General features: G+C 40.3%; 1 protein-coding gene across 2 annotated transcripts in view; it reads left to right on the top strand.

The window, feature by feature from the left end:
* LOC104536963 (sodium channel protein type 5 subunit alpha-like) overlaps positions 1–12587 on the top strand; it is a 168911-nt gene that overhangs the window by 78314 nt on the left and 78010 nt on the right. The window lies entirely within an intron of this gene.

Genomic DNA, 12587 nt, shown 5'->3' with positions numbered 1-12587 from the left:
GGCTTACTGTTTATGTAGTGAGTTGTTTAATAGTAGATGCTGCTATAAAAAAATGTTGGAGTTTGCTACCGATTGCTTTTAGTGGTTGTTTTGCTTTTAAGTACGCAGTGTTTAGTTCTCAGTTGCTGGGATAGAAAATTTCTTGAAAGAGCTTGTAGAAAAACAGAGCACATTTTTTTGTTTATATTAATTTGTATTTTAACAACTACTTTTGCACAGAAAATGTTGATTGCAAGAGTAAATTATATTTTATAGGGATTTTTTTATAAAAATCAAATTATTAAACTATGATTACTCAGAAACTGGCAGATTACTTACATTTGTTTTCCTAACTTCCCATTTCTATAGATTTTTCTTGGAACTAGATGTGATTAGAGGAGTTGGGGTGAATTATTACTTTCTGCATATCCTTTCGTTAGTTTAGCCTGTGATCCAGAAAATTAATCTCTCTCTTCCATTAAGCAATGGATTCTGTGTATGATAACGAAATCTGAAAATAATATGTGGTAAATTCTGGGGAAAATGTTAACATTTGAAATATTCATGGATTATTGAAAGATGTGAATTTGCAACATCTGATACCCTTAGATATTAACACTCATCAATGCGCATAAGTTCTGTTAAATATAAAATCTGATTCAGCAGAGATTACACTAACATTATCAACATACATATAACCTTCAGTGCTCAAAAAAGACTGTCCCAGATGTAAGACCAGATATTGAAAACCTCTGTCAGCTTGGATAAGCTGAAGTTCTGGTCAGCTGAAAGGAAAAATGCTAGCTTTATCCTTTTCAGCCAGCAATTCTGTAAGCATGCGGCAATGACTGGTAAATAGGAATTATTATTTCCTGTAGATCACTCAAGAAAAAGCAAGGAAATGATTCATAGGTGTGAAAGAACAACAGACTCTGAATCATGAGGCTCATCCAGTGTCAACTGCGTTACACAGAGATTTCATGATGTTCATTAGCAGGTAGAGAGAAGGACACCTTATTCCTCTGGCATATGCAAAATTCTTGCTTTCTTCAGTGAGAGCGGATTGAATTACAAACTCACTTACTTGCTGAACATCATCAGACCCAAAAATTCTGGTAACCAAAAAGGACCACAAACCTTTTAATATAAACGACTCAAGAGCTAAGCCTTCTAACTGTAACTCCATTGCCATCTGTTCCAGCAAAGTTTCTCTTTTAACTTGCTGAGATCCTTGTTCCTCCTTTGAGTTTCAGGAGTCAGTTGTGATAAGAAAAATGTTTTCTTGAGTTTCTATCTCACTTGGACAATGAATACTTTCTTGGTTTCTGAGAGAACAGAGGAAATTCTGTCTTATTTTTCCCTGTGTAGCAGGTCTGCATGCTCATCTAGGTTAAATACTTTTATCTGTTCCATAAACCACTACTTATGGTCATGTCTGTGGTCACTTCCCCAACTGCAAGGCTGAGGGTTGCAGAGCAGACCTGCTCTCTCACTCCTGTAAAGTAATGGCTGCAGACTTAAGTTGGAAGAATTACAACCACTGCGTTTCTGTGGTATGTTCAGTGATTTGGTTTGCTCATCTTACTGAGCCTCAGTAACATAAATTCAAAGGAATGGGGGAAGAAAAACAAGAAAACTTATTAAGTGCCCTGGGCAATGTCATGTTATAGAGCAGTCCAGCTGTTGAAAGGAATTTTAGTAAATCTTAAATCTCTGGTTTGTATTCATATATCCTGAAAATATCTTGGACCAGTGCAGTGCCACATGAATCTATGTTGACTGCTGGTCAGCTGATAGTTGAGTCATCTTCAAAGAACAAATCTTTACAGCATAATTGGAAAACTACGTGCTGTGTAACAGCCTTTTGCACAGTAATAATGTAGTAGTATTGTCAGAAAACATTTTTAGAGTTATGAAGCCTCTTTGGAAGGTAAAGCCAAACCAGACACATAATAAAATAGTTTCTCCCTCATTCGTAAAAGAAGAGCTTCTGAAAATGCTAACCGAATAATTATGTTTACTGCTAAGTTTTATAAAAGGCCTAACATATTTCCTATATCCATTTATATAACTGAGGTTAATAGGGAAAATCAGTGAGACAGGAATTATTAAGAAGATGTAGAGGAATTTGGGTAGTGAGGCAGTGGCCAGTGCCCCCTACTCCAGCAGGCCAGTTGATGTGAGTCGAACGTGACACCAATCACTTCTCGGGGGACAATTCTGTGTAATGGGCTCCAGCAACATGCATGTATAAAACTGACACTTCAATCACAGAAGGAGCAACCTTCCAACCTCTTTGTGTTTGCATGACGTACACTGGCCAGGCCACCCTTTCTTCTTCCAGCCACCTGGATGAGGTCTGTTTTCTACCAGCTTCTCCTGAAATGGACACCAAGCAATGGACAAATCAACACAGGGCAGAAATGTACTCACTGTCTTTGTTTGTGCTCTGATTTTGCTGTGTATGACATAGACAACACCCAAAAAGCACCAGTTAGTGTTAACCTGAGCTAACAGCCACAGTGCATTAACTCAAAGTCAGGGCTGAGTTCTTGGACTGCTGTTGTCTCACCTCCACCTGATTAACATCCAACCCCTAGTACTTCCACAACACATACACCACTGTTCCCCAGTCCACCATAAGCTGGTAATTCCCTGTTGCATTTCTATGGTGGATTTTGTCTTTCTGGAGTCACAAGCATGCCAAGAGGTGGAGCCTGTAACCAGGGATATGACATCTTCAGAATCTTACTGAAAGGTGAAATATAAGTCTGGAAGTGCTCTTTTAGGATCAGTCTTAGGTTTTTCTCTTTTTTTGCCTGCTGTCCATGGAAATGCTATGCATTCAGGAAAATAATGAGATTTTCTGAGAACATAAAGGTAGAAACCACCACAAATTTCCAGAGTTCCAGGCTATCCTGTAGGATGTGCAATTCGTGGAATTACGAAATACAAAGTGTAAGGTCATGCACTCAGCCCTATTTAAGAATTTATGTTATGATCAAGTAGCTTACCAACAGAAAATGTTTGAGAGGATAATAAAAGTATATGTATCAGTCATTGTGGACATCTACGTCTAAGATAATTGCATGGAGATGCCTTTGCAGTCAGATCTGATTAATGGAATCTGTGAAGTCATAAAACATCTTACCTAAAAAGACATCTGAAATACATCAGATTAAACAGACCTAAAAACTACCTATTTCTGTTCCTGAAATCTCGGGAAGCAAACTCAGCAGTGGATATCCCCATGTATGTGTCACTGTGACTGACTGAGCCGGTAGGATGTACCAAAGTACCAACACCTTGCACCCATTAAAGGAGTAAATGAGATTCTGATGCATATCAGGCAAGGTAATTACAGAGGAGAAAGGAGAGTATCACTGCTGTTGCAGAGTGATCTGCAATACTGGATACGCAATACACCCTGACTGATGCTCAAGAAAGATTAAGTACAACTGGGAAAAGCATAGTGTGGGAATATGATGCTGATGAGGAGAATGCAGTTAGGCATGAAAGCAGAACAGTTTAAGTAACAGGATACTGCTCATTCCAAAACACAGGAGTATAAATCACTGCAGGTATCTTTAGACTGGGATTAGAAAGGAGGCTTCTGTCTGTCAGTGCAGTGAGGAGGAGTTTTCAGCAAGGCTGGAAAGCCCCAAACCAGCATCATGTGAGATGGAGCTTGATTAGTTTGGGAAGGAAACAACCCATGTAAGCAGGGAGCTTTTGGTGATCCAAGATGACCTTTCAGTCCCGTATTCCTATGGTAATTTGAGTGCCTGGCAGCAGAGCTGTTTCAGCACAGTTTAGATGAGATCTGAAGTGGCCTGCTTTGATAAAACCCAATGGAAACTTTTCTTGTAAATAGTCATTTATGCCTGGAGCCCGTCCTTTTATTCTGCTTCCACATGTCAGGAAAATTTAATGGAAATTTTTTTCTGTTTTAACATGGCCCGTGACTGAGGTACACAGAAATCTGGAAATGTCACTTTATTGGAGAAAAAAGAGGTCTGTCCCTCTCTACAAGTCAGTGTAGGACAGTTTCTTGAAGAGGTGTTCTAGGAAACTGCTGCTAAACCTCTCTCAGGTTGAAATATGTGGATTCTCAAGCTGGCCAGACACCAAAAAAAACACCTCCTTTAAGCCTCATTCACCACCATTTTGACGTTTATCAACAGCTAAAATCTGTTGATGAAATGGCATGTCACCAGAGCTGTTCTGACAGAGGCAAGTCTCTGCAGCAGGGCAAGAGAGAAAGAAACCAAGTTACAGGGAATAAAAGCAATGTGTAACTTCTTAGTAATTCCACTTCAACATGTCCTTCCACAAGTCTCCCTTTCTACCACTAAAAGGTTGTCCTGAGCATCACCAATGCAAGCTATGGGAATATATGTCCTAGAAGGAGAATATTACAAGGGATGAAGGGCCATGTAGCACAGATCTGGCCTGATAGGTGTGCAAGAGAGAGGTTTGGGAGGGGAAGGATTGTTTGGTAGGAAAGAGAGGTGGCTACAGTCATATGGAGTCACCATCTCTGGACATATTTGAGAGACATGTAGATGTGGCACTAAAGGACATGGTTTAATGGTGGACTTGGCAGTGTTATGTTAATGGCTGGACTCGATCTTAAAAGTCCTTTCAAACTTAAGTGATTCTATGATTCTATATGTGAAGCTTAATCTACAAGGAGAAATTCATAGCAATTTCCTATCCTGAATCACTTTCCTGAGTGACAGACCCTAAGTGACACAAGGAGTCACTGGGTCCTGTGTGACTATCTAATACTTAGTAGCTATGGCTGTAACCCTACAGTCAGTTAATGTTACTATGTGCGCCTGCAAATTTTTGCCTATTCAGATGAATTTTTCTCTTTCCTGGCTATTTTTTAACAGTAAAAACAAAGTAAAGGTATGTGATAAATGTTTCATTCTGATTAGCTTTGTTTGCTTTTTAATTTTTGCTTTGTTTGCTAATGTTGCCTTTAGTTTGGTATTTGCAGTTGAGCAAACAACAAAAACTTCAAAAAGGAGGTAGCTATGATGGATAGCATATAAACATATAAGATGGGGCTACTCTTTAGATCGTGTGGTCTTCAGCATGGCAGAATTTTTCTGTACAAAACTATTTCTTACAGTTCATTACTGAGTGTTACTACCACGATCTCTAATCACAGAACATAAGAGGAAATGTGTATAGCCAATGTGTGGGCACACTGGTAGCCCATCCTGGGTATATCCATCAGGTGGCCAACTGTATGGATGTAACAAGAGTTTCACAGGCAAGGGACTATCCCAGCTGGAAGTTTAGGGTCCGTGCAGGGTATAGAGAAGTCTAATAATATGGAGCAAGATGATCTTTTCCATTTGTCCTCAACGCCGGAAAATGTTCCTGGACACATTTAATTTATTAGTGTAGAAGCAGTCATAAAGTCCTGTCTCACCCAATACTGATACATCTCCATCTCCACCTCAAATTTCTCAGAAGATCACAGTCAGCCTTGAAAGTCTTATGGTAATGTGTCAGATTTTCTCTTTGTTTAAATGAAATGGATATAGAGAACTATCGCTGTCCTCTATGGTAAAAAATCAGGAGTGATAGCAAAATAGCTAGGCATCTAACAGGCCTAGGTAAAAGTGGATTACAATTTTACATTTTAAGAGTTTAGACAGCAAAAGCACATCATGATGGTCAAAGAAAGTCTTGAGATGAGACTTGTATTTCTGTGTGATATGAAGGGGCTGTCACTGAGGGAAGCTACATCAAGACTCTGGTGTTTTTAAAAGACACGAAACATTACTCTAGGGGTTTTCAAGACCATGAAACTTTTTACAGGGTGATTAAGGGTTGCTTTACACCAAAGGAATGAAGCTTCAGTCATTAAGATTTCTTTTGCCAATAAACGACTGAAAATGGAATGCTGATGACATATGATAGCACATTTCCAGCTATGTCCTTATTTTCTTTTCAAATTATATACAAATCTAGAACTACTGAAGCCTCATTTTCATGATTTTTACTGTCTATCCCTAGAGAAATGTACAACTCAAGGGTTGCAGCCAGACTTGCTGCCCTGAATCAAGTTAATTATTTTTACATTCGATGACAAACATGTTCATATTCATGGAGGCCACTGAAGACATCCACTCTGTGAATGAAGGTTAATATCCTTGGAGGGAAATGTAGTATTTATATTGCATCTGATGATTAATATAAATGAACTGGAATTTTAAAATACTGTGTGCCTTCTAATTGCAAATACTAGGTTAAATCTGCTTGCTGGAAATTAAAGCAAGTTTGGGGAAAAGGAATTACAAGCCTGAATTGCAACATTTTAGTTTGGGTTTGTTTTTTTTTTTTTGTTGTTTTTCATAGAATCATAGAATTCCAGAATGGTTTGGGCTGGAAGGGACCTTAAAGTTCATCCAGTCCAACCCCTGCCATGGGCAGGGACACCTCCACCAGCCCAGGCTGCCCAAAGCCCCATCCAACCTGGCCTTGGACACTGCCAGGGAGAGGGCATCCACAGCTTCCCTGGGCAACCTGTGCCAGTGTCTCACCACCCTCATGTCAAGAATTTCTTCCTAATATCCAGTCTAAATCTACGCCCTTCCAGTTTAAAACTGTTAACCCTTTTCCTACCACTAAGCTCCTTGATACAGAGTACCTCCCCAGCTTTCTTATAGGCCCCCTTAAGTACTGGAAAGCTGCTATAAGGTCTCCCAGGAGTTTTCTCTTCCCTAGGCTGAACAACCCCAACTCTTTCAGCCTGGAGTCATAGCGGAGGTGCTCCAGACCCCCGATCATTTTTGTGGCCTTCTCTGGACTCACTCCAACAGGTCCATGTCCTTCTCATGTTGGGGACCCCAGAGCTGGAAGCAGTACTGCAGGCTGGGTCTCATGAGAGAGGAGTGGAGGGGGAGAATCACATCCTTCAACCTGGTAGAGGTCTGTGTCCTCAAGCTTTGTGTATTGTATTTCTGCCACCAAGCAGATACTCTCCTTGGTACCCACCAGTTCGACTTCTTGCCAGATAGAAGGAAGAGGGAATAAGATGCAGCTGCGTAAAGCTGGGGAAGAACAGTGTTTTTCAAGGAAAGGTGTATTCACAGGAGGCTCAAAGAGAAGTTCAGGTTGTCCCAAGTCTTGCATGAGCACTGCCTGCCTCTCCACTCTGTCTGCACCCCCGTGTTCACATCCTGGCTGCCGTTGTTTACCTTGTCTGTTCTTTCAGCAGCTTCCAACATTCTGGAAATGTGCATTTGTGTTTTGGTTACATCAGCTGAGGCGGCCACTAGACAAACAGGCGAGAATAGGCATGTCAGTAACAGTCATTGTCAGAACACACAAAATCTGCAAAGCGGTGAGTGGAGTGCGTGTGGGGCATCAAGGAGGACGAGGACTTGTCAGAAAACTGCAGGAGCCATAATGAGAGCTGGGGAAATACTGGATGTGGGGGCTGGAGAGTTGGAGGGTCTGGAAGAAGCCAGGGAGCCCAGGGTATCATTAGCAAGAAGTGGAACCGTCATTTGAGTCTCCCTTATCAGCTTGGACACTTATTTAAGGGAGGTGTATTTTCTCTCTCACGAGTCACATGCAGCTTTGCTGAAGAGTGGCCCAGAGTACATGAATAAGCACATTTGGGGACGTAAGCAAAACCGAGTCAAAACAACTGTCAGCATGTTACTGTCCTTTCTGCTTCTACTGATGTGTAGGTGCATTTAGTGTGATACTGGAGAATTCAAACCTCAGAGGAAAGCAGTTAAACCCCAGTATATTTCCCAGCTTCTCCCTTCATATTTTTCATGCCAGCTACCTGCATAGTTTTGTGTCCCAAAGCAATTTTTGCCATTTGGATTTCCCATTATCTTGAGCAGTATGTGGTAACCAGAGCACTCAGGTAGCTGATGCTTTTGAGCAAACATCTGTCTATATCTACTTAAGTATTAAACATCCTCAAGAGTAATGAAAAGTCCACTAGAAACAGATAACATCATGTGATGAATCAAAAAGATAAATCCTGACACCAACCATCAATCAGTCCAGTTGCCTTTGATGACTCCTAGCAGAGATGGAAGGCTTGAATCCTCATATGGGTTACTATAAAGACAAACTTTTTATCTAAGACACCTAGGTTTTAAGAATTGTGTGATTTATCAGTGTCCATATAAATATCATTTATTTTATTGAGTAGATATATCCCACCCTTATGTGTAACACCAGATGCCAGTGCCAAAATATCTGGGGAAATTAACCTCGCAATATTTATGATGGACCATCAAAGACTGCTAGGTTTCAAAAATGTCGTATGGTGGATTGAGTTCATGCAAAGCTGGGAGTTACAGGGCTGCTTTGCCCAAGAGATGTGAGGGAAATGCACCTGAGAACAGATAGGAGGAGAAACTACTTTCAAAATATACTCCTAAAGAGTCATCTGCTTCCTTCTGTCACTCCAGATTTATGAGTTTCTCTATCCTGCCACAGGCTTTGTTGTTTCTTCTGAAGAGTTGACTCTTGGCACTTGGTGACTAAATCCAAGCACGCATCTTGTATTAGGGGACAAGCGTGTTCAGTTCCTGTTTTCAAGGTACTACATGGTGTCAATGTTGAACATATACTAAAATCTGCCAATGTTTTCCCTGCAACCTCTATCCACAGGGAGGTAGTTCTCTGTAAATACAAATAGCCAAAATCATAGCAAAAGCTGGCGTGCAGAAAAGGATCAAGATTTTGCTTCAAAGGAGTCTGAAAACAAAAACTGAACTAAGTCTCCTTTTTTCCTCTGTGAAATAAGGATTTCCCAAATGCAGTAATTCAAACCAGACTCATTGATGGGCTGTGACAGTTTTCGGCATTTGGTTCAGATATTCATCGGTAGAATTATAAATATTGCTTCTTGATCTATAAATGAATCACTGAGATGTATCAGAGAGGAATAAAATCTGATAATAATGCAAGTGTTCTTCTGTAGCTGTCTATATAAGGGAATATGATGCTGTCTTCCCTTAACCTTCTTGCATGTGAGACTTAATAGTTATACAGAGGAAGAAGAAAGCACAGAAGAATACTCCAGTTCAACCAACCTGTCCCTTGGAAACCATCCTTGTGCGTCTTTTTCTAATTATGTTTCCGAGTCAGAGATATTTCTCTAAAAATATTGCTTAAGCATCAATTCCATTATATGAACAGCTGACAAGATGAAATACTTTTAATAGAATCCACTACATTTACATGTACATAAATGTATTTTATTTGTGAAGATTATGCTAGTGGATTGTTTGTTGAGATTTGCTTTTAGTTTAGGGACTGAAGAGGAGCTGGGTTTTCAAAACAAAAACTGCAGCCCTGTTAATGCAGTAGGCACAAATAGGGTCAAATAGTGACCATTGTTCGTACTACATCTATCCTTGGTTGATAGTGTAAGTAGGGTTTTGTCAGTGGTTAAGTTCTTTTTAATAGCTGGATAGCTATTAAAAATCTAGAAGACACTGAGTCAAATTTAATTGGACAAGGGTGTGCAAAGGTAGATACAACTAAATATGTCTCTTTTTATTAATGTCACTGTGCGAGTTGTCTGGATGTCATTGAAAGGGTAATGATAACAGATTTCTTCCTAGTGTGTATTGAGAGAAGGGCAAGGTTTTAATGTTAAAATAGACCAGATGGTATAAATTAAATACATTATTCATTACTTCTAAACATTTTATACTTTTATTTAAAAAAAAACAGTTAAAAATATGATTTTTCCCCACTAAAACTAAACTGTGAGCAGTTCATTGTAACAGTTGCCTCTAGAAAGAGCTTGTTAAGAGGGCTATGTGAAACAAGCAGGTAATCATTACAGCCTTAACCTTCTTAGGAGGTGCATGATATTTAATAGAGGCTGGTATTTATCTTTTCCGTGTGAGGTGCATATTCATATCTGCATTTCTCCACCTAGTACATATGTGTTACCATGGTCTGTGGCTTCCTAAGGAAATATGCTGAGGAATACATTTGCTAACTAAATGTAGTACATAGGATTGGATGGCAGTTTCCTGCCTTTTTGGGTCTTACTGAACAGTAAGAAGATCCTGCAGTCAAAGAGGTCCTGCCTTTGGTCTCCTGCTACCATCCCACATTTCCTCCCATTCCCAAAAGTCAGCTTGGCTGGCCCTTACTCTGTTAAACTCATCTAAATCCAATAAAACTACTGGCACACATTTGCCAAGGAGAATCTCCAACAGACACGGATCTACTCCTTTGATTTTGTATTACTGCAAATGATGCAAAGGAAAAGAGAATCAGATCTGTCGGGTTTTTTCATCCCTCTTAACATTTTTATTTCTTTGCTGCTATTTAAATTTCTTTTGTTCTATTTCCCTGTCTCTAGATTTCATATGCTACCCTTTCTTTTTCCTGTTTTGTTTGGGTCATCCCTAGCCAGACTCTTGTTTAAATCAGTTTTCATTGAATATGACCCAAATCTTCCCTCCCTTTATTTTTCTTCTACTTAAAATATATTTTCTTTCTTTTTGGTTGGCTCTGGACTTGATTACAGTAATTCCCTCTTTAACATTGCCATATATATCTGCTGTATTCTTCCTAGTCTCATACTTTCAGCAAATCTCCTGTTTCAACATTGCTTTCTGCCTTTCATGACATCTTCTGCAAGCTCCATCTCAGGTGTATCTTGACTTCCCTCTTTCCAATGCACATGCAAATTCGAAGCCTTTGTCCTGAAGCCGCTTAAAATTCTTGTAATTATTTCAATGCAGAAGTGGTTTTATTTTCTGACCAAGACATTTTTTGTACAGAAGTTCTGCCTTCTGTGGGTCATTGTCGTATTTGCTTGGGAACTGAGTACACCGGAATTGATATCAGGGTTTGTATTGAAGTATATCGTTATAAATGCTGATATTTTCTGTGCTGAAATTCCATGGAGGTGAAAAGAGGCATGCACTTACGTTTGTCTTGGTAGATGGACTTTTTCCAAGCAGCTCTACTCTCAGTTTCTTCTCTCTTGTTTTCTGCCTCCTCCCCATCACCAGTTCCCTGCTCTTTCTGGCCCTCTCATGTATACTCATTTGTGGCAGCCACTCGACTAAGAGCATTCTTATGCTCAGTGTGCTACAAACTTTATATAAGTGTTTCTTCCATGTCCCTTCTCCTCTCCTGTAATCTCTTGTCTCCCACATCAAGCTGTGATGTCATGCTATTTCTGTGAGGTTCAGCAAGCACAAAATGCCCGTTAATGCCTCTCTGCTTGAAAACACAGGCAGGTGCCTGCATTTATATACTGTCCAGGGCATGAACTCTAAAGTTATGAGTATCCCTCCTCTTTCTTGGTTAGCACATTCCTTGGCCATCCCATCCCAGCTGGTGCCTGGGCATTTAGGGGCAGCTCAGGCTGGGGATGGCAGCTACAAAGCAATCCTGTCCAGGGAAAGAGTGAGGAAGGGAAGTCAGCTGCTTACCCTCGGGGTGGAGAACAGGTCTTGGTTTGTCTTTGTTTACTACTGCAGATGAAATTTTTAGATCATAAAATGGACTGAATGCCTAGCTCTCAGTGCCTTTCTTCTCTCTAGCAGACTGGCAGTGAACACAAACTCATAAAAAAGCTCTTATGGATGTCTTACACCACCATCTTTCTCCTTTGCTTCCCCAGTTTTATGTCCTTCTTGTGCTAAAGAAGATTTTGAGCAACCCCAGTTGCTGGGATTTCAGCCAGGCACACAGAATACTATTAATAAATAAAATAATTTTCAGATTTCCCCATCAGCAAAATGCCTTTGTATTTCCTGATATAAGAAGATAGTCAAAGATGAGGTCACCATGCCTGGAAAGAAGAGTTTGCTTTGATCGTGCGGTTGAGTATAGACTTGATTTGAAGGATGTTGATAGACAGTTCTCCGCAAAGTGCTTTTCTTATGTTTTTAGTACTGCTTATCTGCAAAACACAGCTCAGAGCTAGCTCTATCCTGTAGACATACACTGTGGGAAGAAAGGAGATCTACCTTCTTCACTTCCTTGCAAAAAACAAGGATATCTCCCTGGGGCTTTAGGAAGCACTAAGAAACCTCCAGAAGTAGTCACAGCTAAGCCAGATACCAAAGGGGCCAGGCTGCAGACTGGGGGCACCATGGGAGCCAGGAGCAGATGACGGCAGTAGAAATGGGTCACTTTTTAGGATAGCAGTGAGGTGTGTGTGTCAGCACCTCCTGCCTTGCAAGTGCAGAGTGGCTCTTGTTTTGAGTATGTAACCAGTACCACTGCTGGTAAATCCTCTTGCCCTGCCTTTGGGTCATCTGTCTTCTCCAGCAGCGATATGTGAAAGCTGCAAAACCATCCATGTGTTGTGAAGGCAGGAGAGTTCGTATTTTTCAAAATTACTAGTAGAAATCTATTTTGTAGCTTCCCTGAAAGAGGCCCTCCTGGTTGACAGACAACTCTGTCACTCTGTTCTGCTATCACAGGAATCTGCACTTCCAAGATGCAAAAAATCAGAACCTCCTTACATTCCCCAAATTCACTACATAGGTGTCCTATCCATGTTTCACTTAATAGGAAAGTGTGATTCCTTGATGGAGCCCAATTTATAATATCATACCTGAGAAATGGCTTAG

Source organism: Mesitornis unicolor, unplaced genomic scaffold, assembly GCF_000695765.1.
Source record: "Mesitornis unicolor isolate BGI_N332 unplaced genomic scaffold, ASM69576v1 scaffold570, whole genome shotgun sequence".
Taxonomy (NCBI): domain Eukaryota; kingdom Metazoa; phylum Chordata; class Aves; order Mesitornithiformes; family Mesitornithidae; genus Mesitornis; species Mesitornis unicolor.
The sequence above is the reverse complement of the archived record's forward strand: the minus strand, read 5'-3'. Positions and strand labels throughout refer to the sequence as shown.